Raw genomic sequence first — 27774 nt, 5'->3', positions numbered from 1 at the left:
CAGAAAAATAACAAACAAGCAAACAAGTAATTTCCATCTAGGAAACGTCCCTATTAACATAAATTTTGGTAAAAATGTGGAAGAAGGGAGACTGCACTGTTAGAGAGCATGTCTTCATTATTGGATTTGGGACACTTGGGTAAAGCTACCCTATTACCAAAATTAATGGATAAATGAATTCAGCAATTGTTTATTGAGAATCTGTTATTTGCCAGGCACTAGGGATACGAAAGTTAACACAGAGTTTATGATCTAGGGATGTTATAGTGCTGATTAATACAGGTGTTGCAACGAGGGAATGATAATACATTAAAATGAGGTTACTATGAGAATACATTCAAAAGGGGACATTTTTACAATAGGATATAAATGAGAGAAGGCTTTCTTCTAGCTTGCATTCCTGGCGCAAGCCTGAAGGTAAAAGAGAGAAAGACTTTATTCTAGAAACTCAATAATATTCAGTATAGCTGGATCCAGGAATGCAAACCCTAGAGTTGTTATAAGTTGTTTTTCCCTGGAAGCAGGTTCCCAGAGAGAGAAATTAGTAAGCAGAAGGTTTACCTTCACTAGGTAGTATGGCAGAGAAAGGAACAAAATAAGATTGAGAGGAGAGACAAGGTGGACTGTGATAGTCTCCACAGAGGCCTCAGTCAAACCCCAACCAGTAGCTCTGAAGCTGAGTTGGCCCTTCAGTGCTATCCTGAGTTGAAACGACAGGACCAGCTCTCTACAGAAACTTCACATATATCAGCCATTTGATATATGCAGTTCTGAAAAGGGATGACAGCTGAGGGCTGACTACTCACCGCAGTGCCAGTAGCTGTCAGAATAAACCTTTCAGTCTGGAAGGCAGATCTGGTAGCTGGATGACAGCATGATAAGGGAAAGGGGAGATACAGCTGAGAAAGTGACCCAAGGCCACATCATGAAGGGTCTTCTAAGTCATGTTAGGGGCTTTGGACTTTACCTAAACAAGGTGGCCACTGCAAAGTTTTGCTTAAGATAGTGATGTGTAAATATTTCTACTTTTAAGTGATCACTATGTCAGTGTATATTCTTTTAGGATGGGAAAAGAGGCTAAAATGACAAGATCGGAGGAAAAGAAGGTACGTTAAGAGGCTACTGAAGACATCCAGGAGAGAGATGATGGCAGCCAGAATGGGGCTATGGCAATAGAATTGGAAAACAGTTGATGGATTGAGAGAAATTTCAGTCACCGAATGGATTGAATTGGTTTTCTGATTTTATGTGAGAGTGCAAAGGAAGGAATATGAATGCTTACAAATTAAGTGACAGTGGTGCTATTCACCAAGCCAAAAACCACCAGAGATGGAACAAGGCTCAGTGGAAGAGGGAAAGGGATAGGAGTAACTAGTCCAATTTTAAAATCCTGGATATTACATGTCAGTGACATATCCAAGTGGTATGCGGCTACACCTGCAGGTCAGGAGTTAAGGGAAAAAATAAAATTTAGCTTCCAGCAGGTTCGTCTCCAATTTTGAAATAATAAATTATTTCTAGGAAAAAAATCAAATCTCTCAGAGAAAGCTATAGAGTAGGACAAGAACACCTGGAACAGAACTCTAAGAAATACTGTGTTACCTGTTTGGGCTGCTATAACGAGATACATTAGAATAGGTAATTTATAAACAACGTAATTCATTGCTCATAGTTCTAGAAGCTTGGAAGTCCAATAGTAAGGCACCAGCAGATCTGTTGTCTGGTCAAGACCTGTTCCTCTAGGTGATGCCTCCTTGCTGCATCCACACAAGGCAAAAGGGGTGAACATTGTGTCTTCACATGGTAGAAGGGACAAATGCTGTGTCCTTACATGGCAGAAGGGGTATAAAAAACTAGTGCATTCCTTTCAATCTCATTTATAATGGCACTAATACCGTTCATGAGGGCTCTACCCTCATGAATCACTTTCCCAAATCCCCACTTATTAACAGTGTATCATAGTGGGTATCAAGTTCCAACATATGAATTTAGGGGGCACCAACGTTCAGACCATAGCAAATACCAACATTTAAGGAATGGACAGAAAAGGACATTTATAAGGACAAATAAGCTCATGGAGCTTATGTGTCACCATGTCTCTTAGTGTTAGTGGCAGGGAGAAAATGGTTTTCTTGCCAAGAGCTATTACAGAGGGGTGGTGTGGGCTGAAGCAAGCCCACAGGGTTCACGAGTCAGTTGGTAGAAAGTCAGGGCCTGTGCTATGGTTTGAATGTATGTGTCTCCTCAACATTCATACATTGGACTCTAAGACCCAATGTGACAGTATTAATAGATGGGGCCTTTAAGAGGTGATTAAGTTATGAGGGTTCTGTCCTCATAAATGGGATTAGTAGGCTTATAAAAGGGCTATGGAATTAACCAAGGTGCTTCTTGCCCTTCCACCTTCTACCATTTGAGAGCACAGCAACAAGGTACATTGATCTTGGGCTTCCCAGCCTCTAGAACGATGAAAAATAAACTACTTTTGTCAGTAAATTATACAGTCTAAGAAATTTTATTACAGCAGCAAAAATGGACTAACACGGTCAGGTCCTGATGACATGTGCCCAAGGTAGTCAGAGCACAACTTGGTTTTACACATTTTAGGGAAAATGAGACGTATTCAACGTATGTAAAATGAACATTGATTTGGACCAGAAAAGCAGAATTACTTGAAGTAAAAGTGGAACAATGTCAAGCAGGGAAAAGGCTTCCAGATCACGGAGAGGTGAGAGACAAACGTAGGTGACATTACTCTGAAGTCCATACATTGATAGGCAGGTATGAAAGTGGCTTATATATGTAAATAGGTTGCTGTTATTTACTTCTGAAGTTTAAGTTGTTTAAGTTCAATCTGTAGGGCTTTATGAAAGCAAATCTTGGTTTTTAGTAATTCCAAATAAGGAAAAATGGGAGAGAAAAGAAAAAAAATTGAAAACATTATTTTGAAGACTTATAGCTAAGAAAACTTAGAATTCTGTCCAAGCTGTAGAAAATAATAAAAATTGAAGAACAATAGGCAAGACCAGAATTTAACAACAGCTGTACTATAGTTTTTGAAACGTATTTGTTCTCTCTCCAGTTTCCCATTTTTACTAAAGACGAATCATGGTAGGACTTGTTTGCTTTGTTATTCTTGGCCTAACATTTGCATACAGTGCAGCAAAAATAATTATTTATTACATATGCTTTTAAATTGGCTTTGAGGGAGCTCAGATAAGACTTTTCTAAAGCTGATCCCAGCCACGGATTTGTGCCATTAAATACCTGTGAGTTGGGTGATCCTTTCCTTTTGAGGTTCCAAGATAAACCAGGGATCCTGGGCCTGTTGGAAGGTGATATTCCTTATCTACCAGTGGTGAGGAACCCTGTTCAGTGACAGTGTAGACAATGGTATGAGGCTCACTTTTCCAAGGGGCTTTTTTTGGCTCCATTAGTCAAGTTTGATTCCTAAAAGGAAATTATACCATTCCAGTTAAAGCCTTGATAAAATAACCAGTTTCTTCAATTGTGTCCTGTTACAAATGAAAACAGATTTTTATTGCACTTATACAAATAACTGTGTTATTGTAAGTTAAGAACACTCATAAATAGTTTCTAAATTCTGGAAAAATCAGGTAGAGAGAAATATGCTTCAAATTTTGCTTATAGAAGTATACTTAATTGTTAACAGCTGTAAAGAGCTTAAAAGAAAAGTTTTCTTGACTCTGAAAAACAAAACAAAGGATTAGCAACATTTAAAGTAAAAAGACTACTGTAGTCTTCTATTAGTTCAGTTCAAGTAGTTTACTCCTGTTCTGCTTGATATTAATGAACATTTCAGCTCTCCATGAGAGCTGTGAAAGTTTTTTCCTCTATTCTAATGTCACAGTCTCCAAAGTTAACAGAAATTTGTAATTAAGAACACCATTCAGAATTCTATGCTGATTATACAGCCACATTTTAAGGAGGACCAAAATAAGACAATTGTCCATGGATGACAAAAGGTTTTAGGGCCATAGCTAAAGACACAATTGACAAGAAAATTTGTTACCTCTGTGTCACGCAACAATTTAACATAACAATTATAAGTATTACTGATAATGTACACTAAGTCATATCAGAATTATAGGAGTTTCCCATGATTTGGGGATGCATACCAATAACACATTTATACAAATACAGCCTAAAGAAATTAAACATCAGCTGGGCCTGGTGGCTCAGGTCTTTAATCCAGCACTTTGGGAGGCTGAGGCAGGCAGATAATGAGATCAGGAGATCAATACATCCTGGTCAACATGGAGAAACTCTGTCTCTACTAAAACTAAAAAAATTAGCCAGGCTTGATGGTGCACACCTCCAGCTACTCAGGAGGCTGAAGCAGGAGAATCACTTGAACCCAAGGAGATAGAGGCTGCAGTGAGCCAAGATTGTGCCACTGCACTACATTTGCAGCAGAGAGAGAGACTCTGTCTCAAAAAAATCAAACACTATTCATATTTGACAATATTTCCTGTACTATTGTTATACCAAATGAGCCAAATTATGTCATTTTTAGACTTTAGGGGACCTAATATTTTAAAGGATTGATTAGATCAGAAAAACACATAATTTATAATTTGATTTTGGATAGTTTGTTGAATATCAAAGGTTTAAAACACTTGATATCACAGGTCATTATAAAATAAGTCATTAATTTGACAAAAGTAGTAACTCAGAAATTTCAAAAAAAGAAGCAAAAACTTTCATTCTTTGAGAGAGGAGACAATTTTCCAAACAATAACTGCTAATAAAAACTGCATGAAGCCAATTAAAATTGTTTTCAAAATTTTATAAACAATCTATAAAATTTTCATCTTAATCATGAGATATAACTTTCTTCTTTTTCTTTTCTTTTTTTTTTTTCTTTGAGACATAATCTTGCTACTTTGCCCACACTGGAGTGCAGTTGTCGTAATCTTGGCTCACTGCAACCTCTGCCTCCTGGGTTCAAGCAATTCTCCTGCCTCAGCCTCCCCAGTAGCTGGGACTACAGGCATGTGCCACCACACCTGGTTAATTTTGTATTTTTAGTACAGACGGATTTCACCCTGTTGGCCAGGATGTTCTCAAACTCTTGACCTCACATGATCTACCTGCCTCAGCCTCCCAAAGTGCTGGGATTATAGGCATGAGCCACCATGCCCAGCTGAGATACAACTTTCATAAGCCTTTTATAACCTTTATTTAGGAGTCAGTCGATGCTTCAAGAAAACCTTGTTAATCTGACATAGACCCATATTCTGGTCTTGCATCAGTGTGCCTTTGACATTAATGATTAATTTGTACGGAAACTGAACTCATTTTATGTCTTAAAATTGACCCTTACATTCTCACACACCTACCTTATCCATGATAGTCCCTGGGCCTTGAGGAGTTGAATAGCTTTAATTTCTGGCTCTGTGTTTCAGGAATACAGTTTATTTTGATTGGCATCTTGTACTGGGCCTGAAGATGGGGCCTTAATTACTGTCAGTGTTTAAAATTTAGCAGGACTTACTGTCTCTTTGTAGACTCCGGAGTCAAAGCCCTGTAACTCAATGTCATAAGTACTTTGAAAGTGCATAAAAAGAGATACACTGATGTAATAATCTGAATTTTATTACCTTTTTAAATTTTTAGTTTTTTTCCTAAGCAACTGGAAGCAGGGAGGGGGGTTTCCAGGTTACAGGTGGGTGAGAGACAAAATGGTTGCATTCTTCTGAGTTTCTGATTAGCCTTTGCAAAGGAAGCAATCAGATATGCATTTATCTCAGTGAGCAAAAGGCTAATTTCGAATACAATGTAAGGCAGGTTTGCCCTAAGCAGTTCCCAGATTGAATTTTCCCTATAGCTTAGTGATTTTGGGGGTTCAAGATATTTTTCTTTCATATTATATAACATACAATATTATATAATATACAAGTTGTATCTAATGATATTATTAACATGTATTATAATACATAATTTAATATAAACAAATACAAAATATAACATGTTATACTATATACTTATATATATGTATGCATGCATATATATATATATTACATGCACACTTATATATACACATATGATTGATATATATGTGTATGTGTATATATAAATTTGAAAGGGAATTAAAAAGAGGAAAAATAAACTCTAAATAAAACAGCGTGTTTTAGATATTAATTTCCAAATGTCTATAGAAACTGGTGCCCATTTTAGCTTGTGCCTGAGGAAAGTGATCCTGATCTTTGCCCATCTGCAGTATCTCCAATCCTGTATCTAATATTATTATCATCTTAGGCCATCCGGCCAAATCTTTACATAAGGAAATCATGAAGTAGCAGGATTTTGTAGTTGTCTTCTCTGTTAAAAAATTATTTTGGATTTTTTTTTCTCTGTATATTTCCTTCCACTTCCCATTTCTAACTGATTATTCATGCCTTTTATGTTTCTTGCTCAAGATTTATGGGACTTGAGAACAAGATGCCTTCCTGGCATATGTTATTCTAAGGCCTGTCCTATTTTGAGCGGTTAAGTGTCAATGAAAGGTGGAAGGTGTATTTGGGGAAGAAATGAGAAGGAAGTGGAGGAGGTAAGAATTTTTTAAGAGCAAAAAAAAAAAAAGGTCAGAATTGATGGAGGTGGGGTGAACTGGAGAAGGCGGGGCAGTGACCAAGCTTCAGAGCAAATTTCTTCCAGGAATAACAAGGAAGGTGGGGCCCTGGGAAGGCGCTTCTCAGAAGCAGCTCAGATTCTTGAAACCCTGTGTAGCTCAGGAGCAGAGACTGACAGGACTTCCTTCCTCATGCATGGACTAGGAGCAGGGCCAGAAAGACAGTGGAGACCTTTCAGCCATTTTGTGGATCTCATATATGAAGCTCCCTGATTCTGTGAGATCCAGCCCCTAAATGACTGAGATGAAATTTCTTGACATCCTAGTAAAATCGTAGTTTGGAATTCGAATTTAGTTTATTTAAAGAATATAAGTACAGGAATTATGTGAGCACAACTGAGTCTACTATATGACTGAGATCTGATCCTACTACTAAGATTTTTCTTAATGTAAAGAAATGCAAAAATTCTTTAGTGCTTCTGCAATGAATTCCACTCAAGTATTTATTGAAGGCTTTCTAAAGGCCAGGCATTCGGGATACCATGATGAACTGGACAGATAGGCCAGAGCTTGAAGCCGAGAAGCAGGATAAGCTAGTCAATAGGGAATTAAATACAGTGTGCTAAGACTAATGACAGGGTAAAATAAGTTCCTTAGAGGAAACATAGGAGATCACTTAACTCAGACTTAGGAAGTCAGACAAGAGAATGATCTTCTAGGAAAAGGCTTGGAGAGAAGCGAGTGTTCACTAAGTACTGGAAGAAATAAAGAGAAACATGGAGCTCAAGGTGGGGAGCAGAGAAATGAGTCCTGGGAAGTCACCAACATCCAGGACACTGATGGCCTTAACAACAATGTTAAGGGACTAGGGCTTTTAAGTGATTCCTCAGACTTTCATACCTAGTATAAATTTTCATCAGGCTTTTAAAGAGGTTTTCATTCTTCATTGCATTTTACATATATTGGCTACAGCTATTGGTTCAACAGGAAAAGCATTGTGATTTGTACACTTGCTGGTTTATATCTCAGAACTGTGCCATTCAGTAAGCAGTGAGAAGGTTTTATGGTTCACAAATGTTTTTAACCAGAAAAGAGCAGTTTCTAGTTACTGGCCACTACCTGAGAATGCCTCCTCACTGTACAGGATTCATTTAGTTCTGTTTTGCTTCCTTTGTTGCAATATCAAACATCCCCATGATTGCAGCAGCTCCAGCCCACTTCTGTGTAAAATAAGGAAGGAGAAATTTACTTCTAGTTTCAATTTTGGTTTACATCATCAGCTTTTAATATTTCAGTTTTGAAAACAAGCCAACATTCAAAAACTAGCCATATTGAATGATTTACTAGCTGAGACAAAAGAGTTAAAACCCACCCAGTACTACACAGGCCCAGTCAACTTGGGGCTTAGCAATGCCAGCTGGTTTGCCCAAGGATAGGATCAATTAAGCCCCCGAAAGTCAAGATCTGATACAGTCATATTATTAAAACTTTCAACTATGCCATGAGCATTTGGAAAATTAAGATAGCTTAAGCATTAATATCATATTCACTACTTCAGAAGCAAAGAGTGTTACCTTAACCAATAGCTAAAATTTCCATTTCCAAGGGCTTAGAAAGATTCCATTGAATGCCTACCTTCAAAGAAGTTGGATGAACAAACCATTATGATTCAGCAGATTTTATATTCACAGTGTGCCACAGAATTATAGCTTAAAATTGAAAGAAGTTTGTAAATATTTAGGAACAAACAATGGATTCAAAAAGATATTTCAAACATTTTTTATACTCCTGAGTGACACAAAGCTAATTAAAAAACAAAGTCCACCTACACAGTAATGTTACAGCTGTATAGAGAATAAAATTAGTTTAGAAGGCAATATGCTTTGGGGTTCATTTAGCTTGATAATTAATCTAATCTTTCATTACATTTGAACTTTTCAGTTTAGGTGAATTGAATTTGGGCTCCATAAGAGGGATTGCTGAAGAGTTTATAAATACTGTATTTTCCTGGTTCTGTAATGTGCAGGAGTGGTCCTCATGACAAAATTCATATACAGAATGGTTTCTTACATCAACTACCACACGGTACAGGCTTCTGTGAGGGGACTAGGCAGCCAGTGGGAAGGGCATGCACAGCCAAAGATGTTTTGTGTTTCAATCCATAGTCCTCCAAGGCCAGTAAGCTCAGTTTTGCTGGAGTTGCTGGTATAACTTGGCAAGTCTTTGATTTCAATTATATCAGTGAGGTAGGAGCCATCACACACTCTGGTCATCTGCCAGGAAAAGAGACAAGACTGAACATTTTATCATGCAGCATTGCTATGTGACACAGAAGCAAAGCTTCAAACCGCAATTACTCATTCCTTTACTGTAACTCTCCCAAGGTAAGATCCACTTAAAGCAAGAGATTGAGGAGAGCTCATCCTCATGGCCTCTACCTTAATAAGCAAGGGAAAAGAGGTAACAATCTTTCATTCTGACAGTCATAGGCCTTAGAGTCTCTAGGCAAAACTAGAGGTATACAGAAAAGTGAGAAAAGAGATTGTGAAGTTAGACTTAATAGAAATTAATGCAATATGGAAATAAATAACAATATTAGAATATTATTTGTGTCTTTTACTGAAAGGAAGCATTATTTGTGGAACTGAATTAAAATGCAGAATTTCAGATTTAAAGCAAATTCAGCAAAAATTGTATTGAACACTAAGGAGGTAACAAAAGAGATCACAAATTAATACACTAGTCACAATTCCATACCACACAGTTGTCTAAAAGAGACAGATTTGGAGAGTATCATTTACCTGGGAATTTTCTTTGAGATAGGATCTCACTGTGTTGCCCAGGCCGATCTTGAACTCCTGGCAATCATTTCATCTTGGCCTCTCAAAGTAACGGGATTACAGGCATAAGCCACCGTGCCTGGCCACCTGGGAAATTATGAATCCTTAGAAGGCAATTATACAAAAGTGGGTCTAATGGATTTATCACAGTACTTTGATGAAATTAACAAAAATAACAAAAAGTAACATGAGTAAAATACCTAGTACAATGTCTTAAAAATAGGCTTAAAATGGTTTTGGTTATTTATTATGTCTGGCATAATTCCAAGAAAAGCGAATGTTTACATACCTGTGTCACTTGACTAAATGATACAGTTCCTTGCCTCCATTTTAATATAGATATTTTTAAAGACTGAATACATCATGAACACAGTATTTACTAGGTTTCTTTTTATTGGCATGAATTCTTACTATAAAGTATATCCTTAAAAAAGAACATACAGAATATCTATATTTAGTGAGAATAATCCTCTAGAAACATTTAAAAAATCAGTATTAGGAAATTCTCGCTCTTGTAATTAGGTAGCATTAATTAAAATACAAATTCATGAATTTGTGAATAAGAGATATACCCTTAACATGGATCATAATTAATGGGAAAACCTTAGAGATATTTCTGTTCACTTGAACCAGCTTATTGATGAGATACACTTTTATCATGCACCTCCTTTATTCTAGGCATTGTGACAGGTGCTGAAGATTCCAAAAAGGAAAAAGCATGAGCTCTGCTCTCAAGGAACTCAGACACTCTTACAATTTGTCATTAGGAGCATGCTTCAGTGTCTAATGAGGCAAACAGCGATTGTTACCTAGCTTTCCTTTGGAAATTCTGGTAAGGGCATAAGATTAACAGAGAGAGATGGAGCAGTAATTATTTGAAAGAGCTTAATCATTTGTAACTAATATTTTTGTGAGTCTAGAAAACCTAAAAGAGTAATTACAAAAATTTTAGAATTAGTAACAGAGCTGAATAAAGCTGTAGAATAGAAGCTTTATGTTAAAATATTTGCAGTATAACAACAATAGTTTGCAAAAAAAAAAAGGAAAAAATGATTTATATGAATAGGAACAAAGTAATAAATACAAAACAACACCAAGCATGATTGCTCACACCTGTAATCCTAGCACTTTGGGAAGCCAAGGCAGATAGATAGCTTGAGCCCAGGAGTTCAAGACCAGCCTGGGCAACATGGCAAACCCCCACCTCTACAAAAAATACAAAAATTAGCCAGGCATGGTGCATGCGCCTGTAGCCTCAGCTACTCAGGAGACTGAGGTGGGAGGATCTCTTTAGGTTGAGGCTGTGGTGAGCTGTAATTGTGCCACTGCACTCCGGCCTGAGTGACAAAGTGAGACTCTGTCTCAAAAATCAAAAAAAAATTACTAGGCAAGACAAAACAAAAATCTCTAGGAATTGCCCTAACAAGAAATGTCAGAGTTTGTTAAACACATACATACACACCCAGAAAACATCCTAAAACTATTCAAATATGCAGTGAAGTTTAAATAGGTAGGTATTCTACATTTCTGGATCAAAAAATTTAATATGATAAAGACGCATAAAAATATCATGAATTTATCCCAAATTTACCATGATTCCAAATAAATGGCACTGGTTATATTATCATTAGTGGAATTAAACATGATATTTTGAAAATTCATCTAGAAAAGCAAGTTTATGAGAAAAGCAAATTTTGAAAAAATATTACAGGAGATTTTCTTTATATTAAGGTATATTATATCACAAAAATAATAGGCAATCTTTGCAAATATTGATAGGCAATGAAACATAATAGATCTAAAACAGAGTTTAGCATACATGAGAACTTAATAAACATCATGAATAAATGGGAAACAAATTATTATGTAAATAGTTCTGAAGAAACAATAAATTATTGGAAGAGGAGATCAAGTTTACTTATCTTATTAAATAAACATCATCATTAAATTCCAGATGGATATGCGACTATTTGTTAAAAAAAAAAAATGTGGAATTGCTTTCTGAGCACGAATGTCTTAGAAGTCCACCAGAAAGATTATTACATTTAATTGAATTTTAAAAAATTAAATTCCAGGAGCCTCTCTGAATGTATTCTGCTTTGGGGGCTGCCTGATTCATGAAAGAAAAAATAATTAATTAAGGTCAGTACATAAAAATATACTAAAATTTATTTGGCAAAGGACAGAGGGAATGTATTCGAAAAGCAGATGATGAGTAAAAAGTTTTCTACTATTTTCTTTTCTCCTTCTTTCTTTTCTTCAACAAATCTGTATTAAGTTTTGGCCAACACTGTGTAGAAATTAACATTCAATGGCAGACAAAGATTTAGTTCCCAGGACTGCTGCTGTCCACAGGGTACCTCTGTGGGAACTAGAGAAAAAGGCGCCCCTGTTGAATGCAGACTGTGGAATTAAGAAGGAATGGATTTCAGACCCCACTAGCTGTCCTCAGTTTTTGCCCCTGGGCAATAAATTTGCACGGCTCTATTTGGATACATTCCAGTTCTGCTCACAACCTAACAGGCAAAAATGTCAATTAAACAATTACTATATAAAGATGCAAAGCAATATGGGGTAGGGGGCTCTTAACCAGAACTGAGGAGGGCCGGAAGGGGTAGTTGACAGAAATGATAATTCAGTTAAGAAGCTAAGATTGAGCAAGATTTGCACATAGAGACATAGCAGCATGTGTATCAAGGTGAGATCTTCATTCCATAATGAGCTTTTGCAATCAATAAAAAAATACTGGCATCACAAAATAAACTGAGGCAAAATACACTGATATTAACAAAATATTAACTTAAAAGCATGAAAAAATTTATCTTCTCAAGTAATCAAATAAACACAAATTGAACCAGCAAGGGCAATACTAATTTTCTTCTATAAAATTGATAATATTTGATAATATGTATTAATATGTGATAATGTGCCTTGAAATAACTCATACCCTTTGTTTTTAAAATTCTTTTTAAACTCTAGTATCAAATAAAAATAATAGAAATGCAAAGATTAAATGTAAAGGCATTCATGATCAAATATTAGGGATGCCATCACTGAAGAATAAATAAACTAAATGTTGTATATCTATATAATGGAATATTATTCAGCCATAAAAAGTAATGAGGCTGAACACAGTGGTTCATAGATTGCCTGTAATCCCAGCCCTTTGGGAGGCCAAGATGGAGGATTACTAGAGCCCTGGAGTTTGAGGTTAATGTTAACTACAATGGGCTCTGTATTAGTCCATTCTCACACTGCTCTGAGGAAATACCCAAGACTGGGTAATTTATAAAGGAAAGAGGGTTGATTTACTCACAGTTATGCATTGCTGGGAAGGATTCAGGAAACTTACAATCATGGCAGAAGGCAAAAGAGAAGCAGTCTACTTCTTCAAAGGGCGGCAGGACGGAGTGAGTGCCTGGAGAAGGGGGAAGCCCCTTACAAAACCATCAGATCGCGTGAGAAAAAGCTCACTCTCACGAGAACTACATGGGGGAGACCACTCCCAAGATTCAATTATCTCCACCTTTTCCCTCCCTTGACGTGTCCGGATTAAGGGGATTGTGGGTACTATGGTTCAAGGTAAGATTTTGGCTGGCAACGCAGCCAAACCATATCAGCACCGCTGAACTTCAGCCTAGGCAACAGAATGATCACCAGTCTTTAAAAGGAATGGCATTTTGACACATGCTACATCATGGACAATTCTTGAAAACATTTTACTATGGGAAAGAAGACAGTCGCAAAAGACCAAGTAGAGAAGTAGATGCTTGGGATTGAGGGACAGGGAGAGACTAGGATAAGTGGATAGGGGGATGGTAACTAAAGGGTACAGGGGTTTGTTTTGGAGATGATGAAAATGTTTGTAAGTTGATTGTGGTGGTGGTTGCACAGATTTATACCTATAATAAAAAACATAAAAAAGTGCACTTTGAATGAGTGAATTGTAGAGTATGTGACTCATGTCTCAATATAGCTGTTTGCAAACAGTATGTATGATAGCAAAAAATAAAAAAGCAACCCTAATACCCCCCTCAAAATATACAAATGGTTTGACAATATCATGATACAAGTATAAATTAGAATGATATGTGCAAAACACTGCATAATATGATGTTAAAATATAAAAACAATGTATTATTTATTTCTATATATCACTTGATATAGATTAGTTATTTCTGGGTGCTGGCATTTGTGGATTATTTTTATCTCTTCCTTATTTTTTTGCTCATTAAAACTTTCGTAGCATAGGCATCTATTTTTACAATTAAAAGAAATGACACAGTAGAAAAAAGATTGAAACAAATTTGAAAAAAAAAAATTGAAGAATGCCTAAAACTAAACTTCTGGGAGAAGAATATAGATAAAATACTAAAAAATAGTAGTTCATTGGGTTTCTTTTTTGTTTGTTCCTCTTTCCAAAAAAAAAAGCATACTATATTTTACACAATTAACTTTATGCCCTATACTTCTTGTGGTGAGCCATGGCTATTTAAAACTTTTTTTTCTCACATTAGTCATTCAGAAAAAACAGCAAGCTGTTCACAAATGATGTACAGCTCTAAAAATCCTACTTTCTTGAGATTTGAGCCTATAAAGAAAAAAACATAGCAGAGTGATTCAATGGGTACTTCATAACAAGTGTCAGAGGGAGATTTCCAAGGTGCTGATACAGTTAGAATTGAAAAACAATGTAAAGAACTACTAAAAGAATCTTGAAACCATAATACAACATTTAGAATTATTTAAGCGGATGTTCCTCCCTATGTTTGGAGTTAAGCAGCTTTAAAAGCAATCGTTTCTAACATCATCTTTATCTTGTCCAAATGGAAAGAACATGCTGTGGTTATGTACAGAAATACTTATAGTTTTATAGTTTTAGAAATTCATATATAAGGGTGGAACAACATGCCTATTATTTGCTTTAAATGCTTCAGTTAAAGGCAAGAAAGGGAAAAAATAGATGGATGAACCATATGTGACAAAATACTGATAATTATTCTGGGTTATTGAAATATTTGGGTTTATCATATGTTTTGAAAGTTTGTATAACATAATATCTTTTAAGTGGAAGGGATATTTTAAATTTCTTTAAAAGGCTGTATGAATAATTGAAAGAAAAAGATGAATAAATTACATGAGGCATAAAGAAAGCTTACGAATCTTAGTTAACATAAGCATATTAAAGATGCTTAAATGTTGTAACTCCAAACCAAGGTAAGCCATATGAAAAAAAAAATTTCCTTGTTAAGCTAGAAGAGGTCCTAAGATTGTCTCAAAACAACATAAATAATTTTCCTTGTCTTGTTTCTGATCTTAAAGGAAAATCTCTCGACTTTCTATAACTGAGTAAGATGTTAGCTGTGGGTTTGTAATGTACGGTCTTTATTGTATTGAGGAACATTGTTTCTATACCTAATTTGTTCAGATTTTTCATTAGAAAAGGATGTTAAATTTTTTCAAGTGCTTTTCTGCATCTATTGAGATTATCATGTGATATTTATCCTTCATTCTGTTAATGTTGTATATCACATTTATTGATTTGCGTATGTTGAACAACCCTTTAATCCCAGTGATTAATCCCTCTTGATCAATGTGCTCTTTGCTAGAAACTGATGAGGATTTTTGCATGTATGTTTGTCAAGGATATTGACCTATAATTTTCTTTTCTTACAGTGTACTTGTCTGGCTTTGGTCTCTGCATAACGTTGGCCTCATAAAATGAGTTTAGATGTATTTCCTCCTCTTCAATATTTTGAAAAAGTTTAAGAAAAATTAACAGTTCTTCTTTACATGTTTGGTAGAATTCACCAGTACAGCTGTAAGGTCCTGGGCTTTTCTTCGATGAGAGATTTTTGATTAGTAATTAAATCTCCTTATAGTAATTATAAATCTGTCTAGATTTTCCATTTCTTCATGATTTGGCATTGGTAGATCATACATTTGTAAGAATTTAGTCATTTCTTCTAGGTTATCCAGTTTGTTGGCATATGATTATTCATAGCAGTCGCTACTGATTATTTGTATTTCTTTATACTGTCTTCTGTCATTTCAGATTTTTTGTACTTGAGACTTCTTTCTTTGTCTAGTTAAAAGTTTGTGGATTTTGTTTGTCTTCAAAAACCCAACTTTTATTATCAATTTTTTCTATTGTTATTCTAGGTTCTATTTTTTTAAATTTCTGCTTTGATCTTTATTATTTCCTTTCTTCTGCTAACTTTCAGCTCAGTTTGTTCCCTCTCTGAGCTAAGTACTGCCTCTCCTGAGGCAATCTTCCTACCTTCGCCTCCTAAAGTGCTAGGATTACAGGCATGAGCTACCACAGCTGTCCCTCTCTCTCGCTCTCTCTCTCTCTCTCTTTTTTTTTTTTTAACATCAAATAGTTTATTCAACCTTTATTTAAGTTCTTCCACTCTAAAATTTGGATAATAAATGCTAATATTTGATAAGCAATGTGTATATGAAACAAGTCAAATACTCAATGAATATTTTTTAAATAATAAAGATACTATCTTATTTCAGAAATTCTATAATTCCAATAAAAAGTTGCTAAATTATATTGGTTATTTTAAAATTTAATTTTCCAAAATATTTCTTGTTTGTTTCTTTATTATATTTTGTTTTGAGACAGGTTCTTGCTCTGTCACCCAGATTGGAGTACAGTGACATGATCATAGCTTACTGTAGCCTCAAACTCCAGGGCTCAAGCAATCCTCCCACCTCAGCCTCCCAAGTAGCTAGGACTACAGAATCATGCCAAAATGCCTGACTAATTTGTTTTCTTCTAGTTTGTAGAGATATGGTCTTGCTGTTTTGTCCAGGCTGGTCTTGAACTTCTGGACTCAAGCAATCCTTCTGCCTCATCCTCCCAAAGTGCTGGGCCAGTGCAAGCCACTGTGCCTGGCCAGTATTTCTTTTGAAACTACCATATTTTGTGCTTGGGACTTACTTTGAGACTATAACACTTTCTGCAGAGAGCATTTACTGGGAGTTACATTGGTCCTTGGGGAATAGGGAACCCTTTGGTTTTTGCTGGCTGGAACCCACCCTGAGCTCATCCACTGATGGCCTGCCTGTGTCTCAACTGCTGACCATTATTCTCCCTACAGCTTCAGCTCATCCACTGATGGCCTGCCTGTGTCTCAACTGCTGACCATTATTCTCCCTTCAGCTTCAGTCATTCCATTGCCAGGAGACTCTTCTAAAAATGCATGAAAATTGCTTGGGTGTTGATTTATTTTACTATCTTTGGAAGAAAAGAAATGTAAAGTATGAGCATTGCAACATTTTAAAATAGGCTTTTATGATTCAGCAGCATCTAAGGAAAAAACCATATCTATCGTTGATTCCTGATTGTTCTTCAACAACAGTTTAAGATTTACTGCTTTGTTGCCAAAGAAATATTTTCAAATAAGTTCTGTATATTTATTTTCATATCTCTGTAACTGAAGCAAGGAACCCAAAACCAAAAGCACTTTGAACCAGTTTTAAATATGAAACATGAAATTTGGCTTTACCATCTAGTATGACATATTTTCTATAGTAAATGCTTGAAAAGCATACATAAAATATAATTGAAAAATTATCCAAAATAAGTGGCCCTAGAATTTAGCAGTATTAAAGATGTATTTGGAAAGATAAAAAGTGGAGACTTAAACCTATTTTGAGTACAGCTGACTTTTCGTTTTGTTTATATGAGTTTGAGTTACTAAATGATACTGAGTTATTTGAAAATTTAATTTCCCCAAATGTTTTCTTTTTTGTTTCTTTTTCATGTTTTGCTTTGAGACAGGGTCTTTCTTTGGCATGCAGGTTGAAGGGATTAGTGGTGCTGACCTCCCTATGCAGTAAAAACTCTATGTATAACTTTTGACTCCCCCCAAATTTAACTGCTAATAGCCCACTTTTGAAAGTAACCCTTTATGTTACTTATAACATAAACAGTTGTCCGGGCATAGTGGCTCATGCCTGTAATCCCAGCACTTTCTGAGGCTGAGTCAGGAGGATCCCTTGAAGCCAAGAATTTGAGACCAGTCTGGTAACATAGTGAGACCCTGTCTCTACAAAAAGTTAAATATTAGCTAGGTGTGGTGGTGCTCACCTGTAGTCTTAGCTACTCAGGAGGCTGAGGTAAGAGAACGGCTTGAGCCCAGGAGTTCAAGTCTGCAGTGAGCTAGGATGGTGTCACTGCATTCCAACCTGGGCGACAAAGCAAGACCCTGTCTCAAAAAAAAAAAAAAAAAAAAAAAATTAATAGTTGATTAATACATATTTTGTAGTTATATGTAGTATATACTGTATTCTTACAATAAAGTAGTCTAGAGAAAAGAAACGTTAAGAAAATCATAAGGAAGAAAAAATAGATTTACTGTTCCTTACATGGAAGTGGATCATCATAAAGGTCTTTATCCTTACTGTCTCCATGTTAAGCAGGCTACGGAGAAGAAGAAAGTGGTGGAGTTGTACTTCCTGTCTCAGGGGTGGCAGCAGTGGAAGGAAATTTGCATAGAAGTGAACCTGTGCAGCTCAAACCTCTGTTGTGCAAAAGTCAACTACAGTTAGTCTGGAAACAACAAAAAAAATGTTATTGTGTACATAAAAGCTCTTAAGTATCCTATACAATATTATGTCTCTGGATACTAACTCAGAATTAAAGTAAAAGACAATGTGAATGTAGTATTTATTGCAGTGAACTATGATCATGTCACTGTACTCCAACCCAAGTGATAAAGCAAGACCCTGTCTCCAAACAAAACACAACAAAGAAACAAAAACATTTGGGAAAATTAAATTTTAAAATAACTCAATATCACTTAATAACTCATAGATTAAATAATACACGGCTGATGAGCAGCCTGGGATTCCAACAGGTGCAGTCTGGATGAAGACCATGTGCTCTAAATCACTATATGAAACTGCATCATAGAAACAAAACATAGGATGAACTCTCCTCTCTGGTTCCATGTCTCTCATTTTTGTCAGTTAAACCTCAGGTGTCCTCACAGCCTATCCTCTCTTCAATTTCATTAACTGTGTCAACTCAAAGCTTTCTGGCTAATATCCCCAATAATCTATCAAAACCACTTCCACCAAGACCACCAATGACTTCAGAGAACAATGGGGAAAGAGGATGGGCTTTAGAACTCTACAGGCCTGAATTTGCATCCCAGCAAGTTATTTAACATTGATAATCTTTAGTTTTACCTCACGCAATTGTTGAGAGATCAAATGAGGTAACAGATTCAAAACACCTGCCACATTTTTATTTGAAATCATAATAATATTAATGATATTATTGACCATTAAGCAACATTTGATATGAACTATTCTTCCTTTCTTGAAACAATCTGTACCTTTGGCTTTTAGGAATCCACTCTGCTCTGGCATTCTCCTAATTTTCTAAAAAATTATTCTTCTATTTCATAATTTTATCTTCATTTGCTTAAATCCCAAATATTGATATTCCCCAAGGTTTTATTTTTGACACTTTTCCCTTCTTGCTTGAGACCAGTGATTCTTAATTTACGTGTGTAGGAAAAGAGGGTGAAGGAGAATTGAAGGGCCCTGTCAGAATTACTAGCAGAGGTTTTTCAGACTACATAGCTTCCATCCCTGACCCACAGGTGATTCTGATATATTCCCCTTAGGGCATAACATAGTATATTTTAACTTGTTGTGGTAACTAGTCTTTCTAGATTTATAAAGGCTTAGTGTTTCTTTGATTTTTTTTTTTTGGCACTCATAAATGCACGTCTAAATATGCTCTATGACAAATGTGGAGGAAGTTGTTTTCTTCCTCTCCACACATTTCTTTCTTCGGTCATAAAACAGATACTGTATTTTACCAAATCTTCTTGCCTTTCAAGAAGTACCAGTGACCTTCCTTCAATACTTACCCTTTCTTGGGGATGTTTTAGGGAAAAAGCTGCCATCATTCTCTTCACCCTTTTACTTCCCAAAACAAAAAAGATTTATTTAATAGGAAAACTGGGGAGAAGCTGATATCTATTGTCCCATGTTTCTTTACTAGACAAATTAGTGTATTAAATGTCATTGCCTGTAAGTGATCTTATTTCTTGGAGCTAATTGCCCCCCCCTTCTTTTCTTTTCTTACAGGGTACTCATCTTGCTTTGGTCTCTTCTTCTTCTTTCTTCTTCTTTCTTCTTTCTTCTTTCTTCTTCCTTCTTCCTCTTCCTTCTTCCTCTTCTTCTTCTTCTTCCTTTCTTTCTTTCTTCTTCTCCTTCTCCTTCTACTTCTTTTCCTTCTCCTTCTTCTCCTTCTCCTTCTCCTTCTCCTCTTCTTCTTCTTCTTTTTTTTTTTTTTTTTTTTTTGAGACAGAGTTTCGCTCTTGTTACCCAGGCTGGAGTGCAATGGCGCAATCTCGGCTCACCACAACCTCCGCCTCCTGGGCTCAGGCAATTCTCCTGCCTCAGCCTCCTGAGTAGCTGGGATTACAGGCACGCGCCACCATGCCCAGCTAATGTTTTGTATTTTTAGTAGAGATGGGGTTTCACTATGTTGACCAGGTTGGTCTCAATCTCTCGACTTCGTGATCCACCCGCCTCGGCCTCCCAAAGTGCTGGGATTACAGGCCTGAGCCACCGCGCCCAGCCCTTCTTCTTCTTTCTTCTTTCTTCTTCTTCCTCTCTTTCTCTCTCATAGGCTCTTATAAACCTATGCATGCTTACACACACACACACACACACACACACACACACACACACAGAGAGGTGTATATGGAGAGAGAGAGAGAGAGAGAGAGAGAGAGAGAGAGAGAGACACCAGATGATGCATGTATAGAGGAAAAACCATGTGAGGACACAGTGAGAAGGTAGCCACTGGCAAGGAAAGGAGAGAGGCTCAGAAGATGACTAACCTGCCGGCATCTTTTTCTTTGACTTTCAGCATCCAAGACTATGATAAAATAAATTTCTGTTCTTTAAGCTACCCAATTTGTGGTGTTTTGTTACAGCAACCCCAGCAAACTAATATTAGGTTGTTATGAAGATAAAAGTGAATATATAAAAAGTGCCTGGCAATATACATTTCTTATTGTTATTGCTTCCATCAAAATTCAGTTTTTGTACATCTTGAATTCTTAGAGCTCACTTCATTCTTACATGTAATTAGATTTACTAGTTTACTGTTTTTCCTTTCTGGTAGCTTGTAAGCCTCTGAAAGAATGAGGTACCAAGATGGCCTGTTCAAATAGAAAAGTGATTTGAACATATTATGGACTAAATAAATGTTTATTCAATTAACGAAGGTCTCATGACCAATGTAGCTGCTCGGCCAAATTAGTTTTCCTAAATATGGGCCAACTGATTTGAGCATTTCTTCTTTCCCACTGTCACTAAATTCATGTTCCATTTACTTTAAAACAACAAATTATATTTAAGGATATAATGTAGATTACAGAACTGAATCTTATCTTTCTACTGACCTTACAGAATTATGTTGAATAAGAAATAAAAGAAATAGTTACGAAAATATGATGACAGAATGTTTGGGTAAAGATAGAAAAAACATCTGAGTGGCATCAACAACAGCCTAACAGGGGTGAAAGCACATTGGCTATAGGTCTTCTCTCTCCTACTGTCTAGCGGGATAGCTTTTACCTTGAGGACAGTGGCACATTCAGCATAAGAATAGGTCATCTATGACTCATGAGTCTGATGTACTGGGGCCAGTGTCATTTAGACAGCATCCCCAATCTGGTCACAGAAACACAGGCTCCATTTACTAAGCTTGTATACATCAATGGTTAAGCCCTAGAGCTTACACTGGGGGATAGGCCTTCTAGAGAACCTACTGAGATTTATGTTCCTGAGCATGAAGTAGGAAGAAAGATGAAAAGCATGATTTACTTTGAGGGAGGCACTGAGTTCTGTTCATCCTGTTTTATATTGTACTTCAGAGTTTGGTGGTGCCCAAGAGGTAGGAAGAACAGAAAAGTATTTTCGGGTTGGGCAATGCAGCCAGAACTTAAATTAACAAATAAGGTTCAACTGGGAAAAAAGCTACCAAATCTACTGAGGGAAAAATAATCCATACTCTACTAGTAAGACAGAGACTGTAACGTATCCCCTAACAAACACAGGAGCATAGTTAGTCCTTCAAAACATCAGTATAGTGTATTATCCGGTCAAAAGAGTCGATAAAACACCAGTCATTTTTCAGGAAGAAAGGAAATTGTGAAACAGATTGTTTAGCCTAGCTTCTTTAGTGTCCACCTTATCTCTAAGGCAGTCAGAAGAAGTTCCGAGTCAGGAAACCTTAAAGATGACTTAATGAATATGGATAGGATCAAAGAAGAATACTAAAGTAGCATAGGAGATAAAGTGGCTTCTATAGGAGCAAATACTCATGACTTTTTAGTCTGAACAGACAAATTAAAGTAAAATCAAAGATTATAATATGACGTCAGATGAAGATAGGACACATGTAAACTTCTTCACCAGATCACAAAGTTTTAGAATAGGAAGGGACAGACTGATGGAACATTATTACTATGAAAGGAAAATATCTTGGGCCCCCCAAATCACTAAGCTAAAAAGAAAATTCAAGCTGAGAACTGTTTAGGGCAAACCTGCCTCCCATTCTATTTAAAGTCATCCCTCTGCTCACTGAGATAAATGCATATCTCACTGCTTCCTTTGGAAAAGCTAATCAGAAACTCAAAAGAATGCAACTGTTTGGCACCTACCCCTGTGTCCTGAAGCCCTCTCCTGACTTTGAGTTGTCCCACTTTTGCTTCAAGTTGTCACACCTTTCTAGACCAAATCAATGTTCATTTTACATATGTTAATTGATGTCTCATGTCTCCCTAAAATGTATAAAACCAAGCTGTGCTCTCACTATCTTCAGCACATGTTGTCAGGACTTCCAGAGGCTGTGTCACAGTCACGTGTTCTCAACCTTGGCAAAATAAACTTTCTAAATTAACTGAGACTTGTCTCAGATTTTCAGGGTTTCCATTTGACAAATCTATCAGTGCTTAGTACCAACATGAGCTAACTTTATGGCTCAAAACAATAGGACAATTGCTGAAATCTGGGGCAAGACCCTCCAGAGAATCCCTTATCTCCCCATATTTGGTTGAAATCTAATTTTGCTGTACAATACCTTTTTAGTTTTTGGAGTTTTACTTGTTTCCAACCAGGAAGACAAGATTTCTGGTTTCCATGACAATGACAATGGAAGGCAAACTCCTTTATGGAGTTTGAGCTCACTCCCAGTAGGGAAGATGAGTTTGAGTTTTTTCTGCTTCTAGGATGGTAGAAAGCAGTCTTCAGCCTGAGACCTATCCCTCAGACAGCAGCTGAATTGGGATTTTGTCTTGGCTAAAGTTTAACAACAAGCTGGTCTCAATTTCTCTTTACTATTAGAGCTCTCAGTGATCATATTGTTGAGGTTTTGTTGCTGGTGGTGTTTTGTGGTTTGTTCTGGTCTTTCTCCCATTGGATTTGACCAACTCTTCCTGACTTGTTCAAATGTGAGTGAGAATTCAGAATTACAGTTAACAAAGTTCTCTAATCTGGTCAAAATTCCTTCCAGCTGCAAAAGAAAAAAAAATCATGCACTTGGTTTTTATGTTTGCTTCCTGCAATACCAAAAAAATCTAGAGAAGGCATCTAATGACTTGAACCCCTTTAAATAATTCAAAACAAAGGTGACACTCACTCCTTTGGGGGTGTTCTGTTTTCTTTGTGGAGTTTCAAAAGCCATGGGCAGATTCTTCTTTGGTGTAAAGCTCTGTTTTCCTGTATTGTATGACATGACTTCTATGGATTTGGGAATACCAGAGATAACCTTGCACTCTGAGAGGATGTGACCTTGACAAATATGCAAATTTAAACAAATTTATGCAAATATGTATAATGGTGAATGAGAGCTACAAATTTACAGGTGGCTGAGTGCAGTTTACAAGATGAGGTCTTGGCTGTCTTTTTTTTTTTTTTCTTTTTTCTCCTAGGAAGTTGTTTGTTTAAGGATCCTAATTCTAGTTTGGAAACACATTCTAAAGGGTTTTTCCTATTGCTTTTTCTTCCAAAATAATCTCAATTCTATTTGTCTACGTGCATTTACATGAGAAACTGAACTGCTGTTTTCATAAGTAAATGAGAGACTAAGTTTTCTCTGCTGAAGAGAAAGGGCATTTGCTCCTCCCACCTGAAAGGCACCCATGGGTGATGGGGGGCCTCATGGGAGTGTCTGGGGAGTTGACCCCCTGTGACGTGCAGTGGTCTTGCAGGAAAATGCCCAACAAAAATATTAAAAATGGCTCATCCAGGAAACACAACCTTCTAAAAACAAGCTTTCCTAATAACTCAGGACCTACCTGTCTAGGAATAAACAATCCTTGCCATGAGAGATCAGACAAACCTTGAAACCAGAGACTGATTTTATTCTAAAATACTTTCTCCAAAAGATTTTTAGAAAGAAATGGGGGAAATGTGAAAGAAAAATATCTTGGGCCTCCAAAATTACTAAGCTAAAGGGAAAATTCAAGCTGAGAACTGCTTAGGGCAAACCTGTCTCCCATTCTAATCAAAGTCATCCCTCTGCTTACTGAGATAAATGTATATCTGATTGCCTCCTTTGGAAAGGCTAATCAGAATCTCAAAAGAATGAAATGATTTGTCTCTCACCTACCAGTACCCTGAAGCCCCCTCTCTGCTTTGAGTTGTCTCATCTTTGCTTCAAGCTGTCCCACCTTTCTGGACCAAATCAGTGTTCATTTTACATATGTTGATTGATGTCTTATGTCTCCCTAAAATGTATAAAACCAAACTGTGCTCTGACCACCTTAGGTACATTTTGTCAGGACCTCCTGATGCTGTGTCATGGGTGCACGTTCTCAACCCTGGCAAAATAAACTTTCTAAATTAACTGAGATCTGCTTCACATCTTTGGGGTTCACATTACTATACAGGAACTGAGAGATCATTCTAATCTACTACGTTTTTAAAAAATTAGTAAATTGAGACCCAGAGAAGAGAGGTGACTTTCCCAAGGATGCCCTGCTGACAACAGCAAAGCTGAGAGTAGGCTTTTCTATCTCTATCCAACCATCTATCCCAACTCTGTTCAGAGGCTTCATATGGCACTATGGCTGGTAAGTGATGATTACTATATAATCCCTTTCATTCTTGTTCCATTCATTCTCATTTGACAGTACTACCTTCAGAAAACAGATGAAGTAACTTATTCTAAGGTTAAAAGAGCAATAGCCATATCCCTTATCACATCCTCAGTGTTTGGATTTCTATTGATCATTCCTGAAGAGTAAAAGTCCCAAATCAAAGAATCAAATGTCTATATTACTGCTGTCAGATCTGGGGAATAATGAGAGCCAGAGACATTTTCCTGGACTTTCTAAAATTGTGCAACCTAGATACCAACGAATTCTCCAATATTTGATCAGAAGTGACCCATCCATTTGTTTGCTTTTAATGATTAGTGATGACCTCAATAGTAAATCAATGTATCAAGTAGAAAATGGCCAACATGTTTTAACTAGAAGCATATCAAAGGATCCTTTTGATTCTTAAAGTCACCTATATGCGATCCTTTGCCTTCTCAACATAACTATTTATTTAAAAGACTAACATCTGTGAAAAAAAAAAAAACAGTATCTTGATGTAACTTGATTTCTCAGCCGAAAATTTTAACCCTAATTAAGGGTGCCTTGAGATTTAAGCCACCAGGTCATTGAAAAGGATAAGTTTCATAACTAAAAATGAAGAAAGAGCTTGGAAATGTGGCCAATGATGTGCCTCAAGAGAAATAACCCATTTCTTAATTTTTGCTTGATTTCTGAGATTCTTCTTATGTTGGCAAAGCCACTGAAGCCCAAAAATCAAAAGCTGTTGTTGCTCCATCTTTCCTAGAATCAATGCTTGCCTTTAATTCCCCTTTACAGATTCACCTCTAAAAATGCTCTCTGAATCCTCCTGGGATGGATGAAATGGAGGGAGGGAAGAAGATTCATACTACTTATAAAGCAGTGTTTATGATTCAAACTCTAAAGAAGCAAAAATAAATAAACTTAAGTAAATGCAAACACAGGTTGAGGCACATTCAATAATTGAATCTAACTTTGCAGTGGGGAGAAGGATCTGAAGATAAATGGGCTCAAATGCCCCTGGGCTGATGGTAAAGACAATCTTGGCAGCATCTCACGTCACCAAATAGAGCTTAAGAAAATTATCCCTTGATAAGCTAGGTACCAAGGTAAAGTAAGCTTCTTTTTCTCGAATGCAGTCATATAGCCAAGCTTAATGAGCAAAATTCCAAGCAAATACACTTTTCCCCAATAATGTAAAAATAAAACAAGACTATCTGCACTTACTATTACACATCAAATATCTAAACACACAGTGTTAGAGGTGATTCCAAGGAATCATCTCATTTGTCCTCTTCTACTGAAGTCATCCCAAAGTGAAGAAGATCCTTACTTATTTGTTTGCTTATTATTGTTTGAGACACGTCCTCACTCTGTCACCCAGGCTAGTAGATGACAGTGCAGTGGCACGAACACAGACCACCGCAGCTTTCACCTCCCCTGGCTCAAGTGATTCTTCCACCTCGGCCTCTTGACTAGCTGGTACTACAGGTGAATGCCACCATGCCTGGCTAATTTCTGTATTTTTTGTAGAAACAGGGTTTTCCCATGTTGTCTAAGCAAGTCTTGAACTCCTGGGCTCAAGTGATACACTCTCCTCAGCCTCCCAAAATGCTTGGATTACAGGATCCTTTATTTGAAAATATCCTGGGGCTTTATCAATATCTCTGAAAAACTCTGTGAATTTTCTTGAACTGTGCACATAAACATTATTGTCTAATTTGGAGCTTATGAGTAAATATGTTAAAAAATAGTCCAGCAGATAACTATCCTATAAAAGCTTTTCTATTGTCAGAAAACTTCAAAATCATGAAGGGGAAGAAAATTGTGTAATGTTATTATCTTTAACAGGAACAAAATGTAGTTTAGATGGCAACAGGATTTTCCATAAAATGAACACATGGTGTGCTAAGAACTTAATAAGTGCTCAGTAAATATTTGTTGAATGAATGATTAATGCTTTGCCTTATGGGAAGCAAGTACCACTTAATGATAACAATATGCATGTCTGAAAGTCGAAAATTTTAGGAACATGAAGAAACAGCCAAATGTCAATATATGTTGAAACAGTACTATTAAACACGTAGTTAGTATATTACCTCTTATGATAATTAATCCAATTAACTAAGGCATGGAACCTTCATTAGAAAATATTGAAAAGGGTTTCAGATTTTGATAACTTTGTGGTTAAGGATTTACGATACAGATAAAAGCAGCAAGAAGTAGTTTTCCTTGTCATTTGGCATAAAATAGTAAGTTTTAATAGATTTTAACTGGCCTAAAGGGCTCACCTCCAAAGGACCATCTGCCCACCTATCTACAAATGAAGTTTCTTAGCATGAGGAGCAGGTGAGGTAATCAGAAGAGTTCAGTTTGTATTCCAACACACTTAGGCATAAATCATGGCAGTAACAGTTAAGTTGCATGTGACCAAGGACAAATAAATATGTTTTCTTATCTGAAAAATTGAGATAATAATATGTACCTTTCAGAACTGTTGTGAGATTTAGTGATAATATGTATAAAATTCCTAATAAATATTAAATAAATAGTAGCTATTATCAAAAATAATTTTAAAATGAGAAAATGTTTAAAAATAAGATAAAATTGGCCAGGCGCGGTGGCTCAAGCCTGTAATCCCAGCACTTTGGGAGGCCGAGGCGGGTGGATCACGAGGTCAAGAGATCGAGACCATCCTGGTCAACATGGTGAAACCCCGTCTCTACTAAAAATACAAAAAGTTAGCTGGGCATGGTGGTGCGTGCCTGTAATCCCAGCTACTCAGGAAGCTGAGACAGAAGAATTGCCTGAACCCAGGAGGCGGACGTTGTGGTGAGCCGAGATCGCGCCATTGCACTCCAGCCTGGGTAACAAGAGTGAAACTCCATCTCAAAAAAAAAAAAAATTATGGAATAATCATTGATTTAAAATAATATCACTCAAGACTACAATTTTTGATATAAAATATAATCCAGAATCTGAAAGAATCTTTTCTACTTATTGCACCATAAATGAAAAGAGTCAAACTCTGTAAAATATTAGATGAGATTTATTTTGAGCCAAATGTGAGTAATCTGTGACCCATGACCCAGCCCCAGGAGATCCTGAGAACATGTGCCCAGGTGGTTGGGCTACAGCTTGGTTTTATACATTTCAGGGAGACATGTAAGATGTACATTCGTTTGGTCCAGAAAGGCAGGACAATTGGAAG

At 36.6% G+C, this 27774-nt stretch overlaps 2 long non-coding RNA genes across 4 annotated transcripts in view; one reads left to right on the top strand and one right to left on the bottom strand.

Annotated features, from left to right (window-relative positions):
- Positions 1-27774, top strand: part of LOC120364961 (uncharacterized) — a 75911-nt gene that overhangs the window by 9359 nt on the left and 38778 nt on the right. The window lies entirely within an intron of this gene.
- Positions 3375-19497, bottom strand: LOC141585168 (uncharacterized). Of its 2 annotated transcripts, XR_012518537.1 has the most exons (4): positions 17815-19497; positions 9397-9522; positions 7715-8868; positions 3375-3450 (listed from the first exon to the last, which is right to left on the bottom strand). It is a non-coding gene; the product is annotated as an uncharacterized LOC141585168 (long non-coding RNA). The 2 variants fall into 2 exon arrangements; XR_012518536.1 differs by lacking the exon at positions 17815-19497 and having other exon boundaries at positions 9397-9597.

Source organism: Saimiri boliviensis, chromosome 7 (genome assembly GCF_048565385.1).
Source record: "Saimiri boliviensis isolate mSaiBol1 chromosome 7, mSaiBol1.pri, whole genome shotgun sequence".
Classification (NCBI taxonomy): Eukaryota; Metazoa; Chordata; class Mammalia; order Primates; family Cebidae; genus Saimiri; species Saimiri boliviensis.
The sequence above is the reverse complement of the archived record's forward strand: the minus strand, read 5'-3'. Positions and strand labels throughout refer to the sequence as shown.